The sequence below is a fragment of the Crocodylus porosus genome, unplaced genomic scaffold, assembly GCF_001723895.1.
Source record: "Crocodylus porosus isolate Cpor-Errol unplaced genomic scaffold, CroPor_comp1, whole genome shotgun sequence".
Lineage (NCBI taxonomy): Eukaryota > Metazoa > Chordata > Crocodylia > Crocodylidae > Crocodylus > Crocodylus porosus.
In genome coordinates, this window is record NW_017728947.1 from 68963795 (window position 1) to 68970452 (window position 6658).

Genomic DNA, 6658 nt, shown 5'->3' on the forward strand with positions numbered 1-6658 from the left:
TAGGAGGAACAGTTAAACGAAATATACATGCTCATACTCTGTGGGGCTGCTTTGAATATACAGCCTGCCCAACCTTATATTTCAGTTTTTAACCTCCAGAAAGTCTCTACTGAACATATATGAATTGTGATTTCCCCCCCCCCCAAAAAAAAACCCCAAAAACTTGCAACTTGGCTATGTTTGGACAGATATTCATAGGGATGGCAAAAATGCTACCCCCTATCCAAGTTCCCATTACAAACTATAGGAACACTAGTGAATTTCAAAGGGAAGGTCTGCAATGTTAACATGGGCATATACTATATTTTTTCCCCTAATCTTATTTTTGAATTTATATAGCTGAATAGTCTGGAATTCCTGAAAATAGCTGCATTTTTCCAAAGTGTACCCAAAAATTTGCAGCCATGGATAGATATGTCATGTAAGATTTCAGCTAACAAGCTTAAAGATTGACAGTATCATAGAGCGGTGTTGTAGCAAAAAACAAAACCGTAACAGGGTCTAATAAAGGAATTAAATAACCTTAATAGGCTGTGCTGCTTATTGTCTTTATGGGAACACGTTTAAAAATATGTGGTGACTCAATCCTTTGGTCTGTCTTTCTTCAGGTGTTCACCAATGTCAAATAGACATATGGAGGTTCGAGATATTCTCTTTCTGCAGCCACAGACAATAGACTAAGGTTACACAAGGAATGTTTAGGTGGGATATTAGGAAAAACTTTCCTACTATGGTGATGGCTAAAGATTAGAATAGGTTACCTAGAGAGACTGTGCAACCTCCATTTTTGAATGCTTTTTAAGATCACGTTAGAGAGTCATTTGACTGAGGTGGCTTAGTCAAGGACAATCCTGCCTTGAGCAAAGAATTAGACTCTGGCCTCCTGAGGTCCTTAGCAAACCTGCTATTTTATGACTCTGTGAGCATCTGTTGTACTTAAGGGTGTGGTTTCAGGGAAAATATGCATACCATACGCCACTATTTTCATTATGATAAAGATTTTAAATATGTATAGTTAAGTGTATTCTCAGAATTTCACATAGGCGAAAAGCTCTTCAACGACAACTGCTGTTCAATTTTCATTTGCTAGACTAGTTTGTGAAGTAAGAGAAAACAGTTTCACGTATGTAAGACATAGGGTTTTTCTGCTAGTATATTAATATTGTTCAGTACGCTAGACGGTCTAATGGAATACTATTAATAATGTTGCATTTAGTCAACTCCTTTCATCATACGATAACCCTAACGCATTTTATAGACCGTATGCACAACAATAGCATTCTCTGGAGTGGAGGGTGGCTTTCACAGAACATATACTGCAGCCATGAGGGGTGCGAGGGGCAGGATAAATGTCCAAGCCCCCTAAGATAGTTAATGTCTATGCAGGTGAGAGAGAACCTCTGCTTGTTAACAGCCAATGTATAAAGTTAACTTTTTAGTATGAGACTATTTTTGATATACAATATTTTATAAAGCAGTATTATTTGAATTCTTGTAATAATGGAAGGAGGGTGTGTGTCAGGGGAAGGGGCAGAATGAAGGGGACCATTTCAAAGTGCTGCATTAGTTTTTAGATGTATGAGTCACTTGGGGTTTAGGGAATGCAACACAGTGAAATGCCACACTCCACAAGAGTGACTCATTGTTATGCAGGGTTGGAGTTATTTTTCGTGATTATTTTTAACAACTTCTATTATGCAAGACTACTTCATGTAAAAAGGATGGTAAAGCTTGTAAGATATAGTGCAAATGAGCCATAGCCAGCAGTTCATTTACTATATTATCATGCCTTAAATTGAGTTGCATGTCTGGCCTGTTACCATTTAAGGTGCAATTAACTTTTTAAACATGTCTTAAATGTACTGTGCGTTGGTGGCCTAAAAATAGCCTACATAGCCCTATAAATGCAATGTTTGGTACTCGCAGCTTAGTCTTTATTTCCATTTCTAAAGCTTTGCACCTTCAGAGTGCGGCCTTTTGACCATGCTGAGAAATCTGCCTCTGGTTATGCAGGCTTTTGAGCAGAATAGAATCATCTGAGCAAAATACAAACATACATATGTAAGTGCAAAATCTTTTGCTAAAGGATAACCCCCCGCCCCCCATAACTAGCAAGTGTTTGACTCTGGAGTAAGCAGACTAGTCCTCCCACTTCTTAACAAATTGCCTGAACGAGTTAGCTATTTGATTACCAAGGAGACATTGAACCTGCATCTCCCACTTCCCAGCATAGAGTTCTAACTGCCAGGCTATGGACCTACATACTGCCCAGCAGGGATGTGTGAAACTGGCTGTATTCAATTTGGATTCAGCCTGAATCAGGGCAATTAACTGATTTGGATCAGTGACACTGATTCGATTTGACCAAATCTGAAAATTCACTGCCAATTCGGGGAATGTTTGGCCATAGACACAGCTTTAAATATTTTTTTTTCTACATTCTCGAGGTACCAGGTGCAGCTCGTGAACACTGAGATGGTGGGATGGATGGAGCATCCCACAGCAGCATGGGGGGCTAGGGAGCAAACCCAGAAGTGGACTGGAAGTACTTCTGGTCCACTTCTGAGTCTACCAGGGAGAGCGTGCTGGGGGGCCCCCTGCATCCCCTTGGCTTGATTCAGCCACCGAATCAGGCCGAATCTCTGCTGAATCAAATCGGGGACTGAAGCTTCACACAGCCCTACTGCCCAGAGCACTCTGTGACCCTCTTCTTGAAGCTGGTTTACTGTATCACCTTCTTCCTCCTCCCCCACCATCTCCAGCTTTTCTCCTCCTGGCCCAAAAAAACTTTGCCTCCAGGCTGCCCAGCTCTTTGTTGTTTCATGAATTTAGGTCTTTCGTCCATTTCTGTGGGGAGCTTGCACTGCCATTAGACTTACCTGTATTTAATTTTTCTAAAAAGCTCTCTTCCCCACCCCGCCCCCCGGGCCATCAGCCTGGCTCATATTGCTTGCTATATCTTTTTTTTTTTTAACCCAGTGTTAATGATTCTTGCTGTGGTAGTGCCTTTCACTACCTAGAATTTTTAAGTTTCTTGTAGTGTTTCTTCAAGCATTGTTCAGATGTTCCTTGCTGTGTCTCCCATCTGTTCTTTTTCCAGTGCTGTATCTTTTCCTGGGCTTTCATCATCAGTAGCCAGACTTCCCTTGGTATCATGTTTTATTACAATGCTAACTTGGGAGCTATTGAATGTTAAATTAGCTCTTTCTTAGTAGAAAAGGAAAGAGCAACCCAGCTGCTAATGAGGTGCTTTTACAAGCAGTAATCCCACTTAAAAGAGAAAGTGACATTATTGGCCTTTGATGCAGATTATAACAGAGATTCATCTGTATTTGAGTATTTCCAGTTTCCTTTAATTAAAATAAACCACTCCCAATTTCACTCTTGTAACAAAAACTGGAAGTTGAATGATGCATGAACACTTTTGTTGGTGCTCAGTTTTTTTTATTGTGGGAGCACTTAGTAGGCCCAGTCAGACCCACTGTGCTCTCATTTCACCTGTGGAAAGCAGAAGACTGGTAACTGTTCCAAAGGGTTTAACAAAGTAAGCACATAAGCAAGGACAATACAGGAAGACAATACGACCAAATGTTGGAAAACAGGGAAATACTAGAAAAGTATGAGACCAATATTTATTTCATTTGTAATTTAACTTTTAGATAGTGAGAAGGTCACATATGTCCAGTAAATGCCAATAAGTGCATAAGTAAGTGCCTCACAGCCTAAGGCAGTGGTATTCAACCTATTCAGTCCCCACAGGCTGGATGAGTTGGTGAGGCCAGTCCATGGGCCTGGTCTAGTGTGGGGTTGGACCATGGGTCTGATTCAGCATGATTCTATGCTGGTCAAGCCCCACCTGGTGGCCTAAATCCAATATGCAGGATCTGGCCATGGCCCAACCTGGCATACTAGCACAATCCAGTATGTAGGGGGAAGTCATCTGTCCCATAGGTCTCCCCACGTGTCTGGAAATTTGGCAGCCAAGGAATTGTGGCAGCATTAATTGCTGCAACTCTGGGCTCTGCTGCAAGAAATAACATTGCCACTGCTTCCCTGCTGCCAAATTTCCAGACCTGGGTGGAGCCCTGTGGGCTGTTTGACACAGTTCTGGTCTGTGGACATTATGTTGGTCTAGGTCTTCATTGCAATCACTGCAGTCGCTGTAGCTCATGTAGACAAACCTGCCCTAGGTAACACCTTACTTCAGGTACTGTGAACAGTGTGGCCATGCCAATGTGGAGCTGAGCATGGTCTAATTGGTTGAGTATTTATTTACTCAGCTTCTCATGTGTTTTTTTTGCAGTCCATGCTAAGTTGTATGCTGCCCTTGCCAAAATTCTAGCAGTACTTGACTTTGGCACCAATTTGCCCTTAAAGACAAACCATAGTAGGTGTGTAAGACAACAAAATGAACAGGAAGCAAGGGAGTAGGTGTAGGGGAAGGAAATGGGACAATATGATAATTTAGCATAGATTAGCTGCTTGTACATTTTCATAAGGAAATACAACTTGTCATGTGCCTAGCCATTAAGAGATGTCTGTTATGTATGTATAAGATGTCTGTATATGTTACAGTGAAGGTAGTTTGGTAGACAGACTTAATTAAGAATAAGGTGGGGTTTGGGTGCCTCGGGGAAAGGAGAATGAGAGAGTGACTAAAGAGAGTTCATAAGGAATTTTCCCATGGTACGAGAGAGATTATAAATAATTTGTGATAAGTGACATCATAGGTGGATGGTACCAACCTTATGTTAAGAAGGTGGATGGGTAGGAAAGGAATAAATTGTGTAGAATTTTGAAGGGCGTTTTGAGATTTGTTGGAGGTGAAAATGGGAAATGGTTGTGGCCCTAAAGATATGGGGGCACAGAATTAAGAGCAAATGAGCTAGAAAGGTAATTTTCCTTTTTAAAATGGATTTGAGAAGGAGTGAGATTGGACCCTCCAAGGACAGCGAGGTGGATATTGTATCAGTCAAAGCAAGACGACCTGAACAAAAGTTGGAACAGTGTGGGAAAAGAGTAAAAGTTGAATAGCAGTAGTAGAAGTAGCATAGTAAGAAGCAAGAAGAAATAGACACAGGCTTGGTATATAGCCAAGTTCCAGGTGAAACTAAGACTGTGGACTTAAATGACCTATTGGTTAAGGGGGATGGTTACTTTGGTAGAGGAAAGGCGTGAAGGGAAATACCCAAAATTGAGATCCTGATCATTCCACTAAGATATGTAAAATGTTCTTTATAATAAACATTTTTATAGTGGATGGATTGTATTTATTTAAATAAGGAAAAAAAACAAACCATTTATTAATTTTATGTTATTGTAATAAGTTTAAGGCTTGCCTAGGCATTGTTATTGGGTTAATAATATACTACTTGGGTGGTGTAAGGCATGAAGCCAAACACAAACAGAACACAAAAAAGGCTCCTATTAATATTACAAACAAGGCATGCCCTGGAGTGCTTTAACACTGTAATATTTAGTTCAAAGCTAAACCAAACCACCTGGATTTTATTTATGTTTCTCCATATGAAGACCATCAGCTCATTAGTGGGTAGCAGAAGTGTTCCATTACTCGCATCCCTTTGTATCCTTCCCATGTGTTGGGAACAGGATTATTGTCTTGGTTTCTGACACAATATACTGAATCATGAAAATAAGGAGTTACATCAGAATGAAAATGCTTACTTCTACCATGTGGATTTGCAAGCTGGGTCATGGTCACTGCAAAACTCTGCAATTTGTAGATTCACTATTGGCAATTTTCTTATCACTGTTAATTGTTATTACTTTTAACTATTCCTTAGTATTTATTTTTTAACCCAAAGGAGGGGTCTCAATGTCTTTTATTTTTGTGGACTGGGGAAATGAAGGTAGGATCTAACTGTTCATTTATCCTGTAAGAAAGGAAGAGGCAAATTGTTGTTGTCATCCAGAAGGTCAAGCAGCCTTTGTAAAGGTGCATCTGGGTAGCTCCATGGTGAATTACACTGTTTCCACCCTTTTAATCCTGTTATTCCTGTGAGACCTAGAAACAGATGAGAAAAAACAACCACCTGGTTCCTCTTCAAAATGTTATAACAAGTGTGAATATGTCCATTAGACAGTTAATTATTACCTAATTAAAGATATAGTTTAAATGAGTGATTCAGAGTTTTGGAGAGATGGCAAACATAATGGTTATGGCTAACTGTCTGATTAAGGGAATAATACTACTTCCTGGAGCTGCTAATAAAGCAATGGGAAGGGTTTATGCATAATAAATCCCACACTTGTTTCCTTTAATCTGGGAAAAGAGATTAGAATATAAGAGAAAATGCTTTACAGCAACATACCTACAGAGGACTAGTCTTAGGGCTGGATAGACTGTTGGATGACAGATTAACTGAATCTTGGGTGGCAACTTTAGATGTAAATAAAGTACTGAGGATTGTGTTTCATTCCTTATGGAAAATAGGATAGGTTTCTTTTAGGGCTGTGCAAAGCTTCCGGGGGTGATTCAATTTGGAGGAGATTCAGCTGGATTCAGTAATTGAATCCCAATTGAATCAGGACCGATAAAAAGGTCTGAATCAATTCAAAGCTTTCCAACTCAATTCGAAGAACTTCAATGATTGGGGTGGTCCCTGCCCGCTGGAGCCAGACTCGGAGCTCGTAAGTA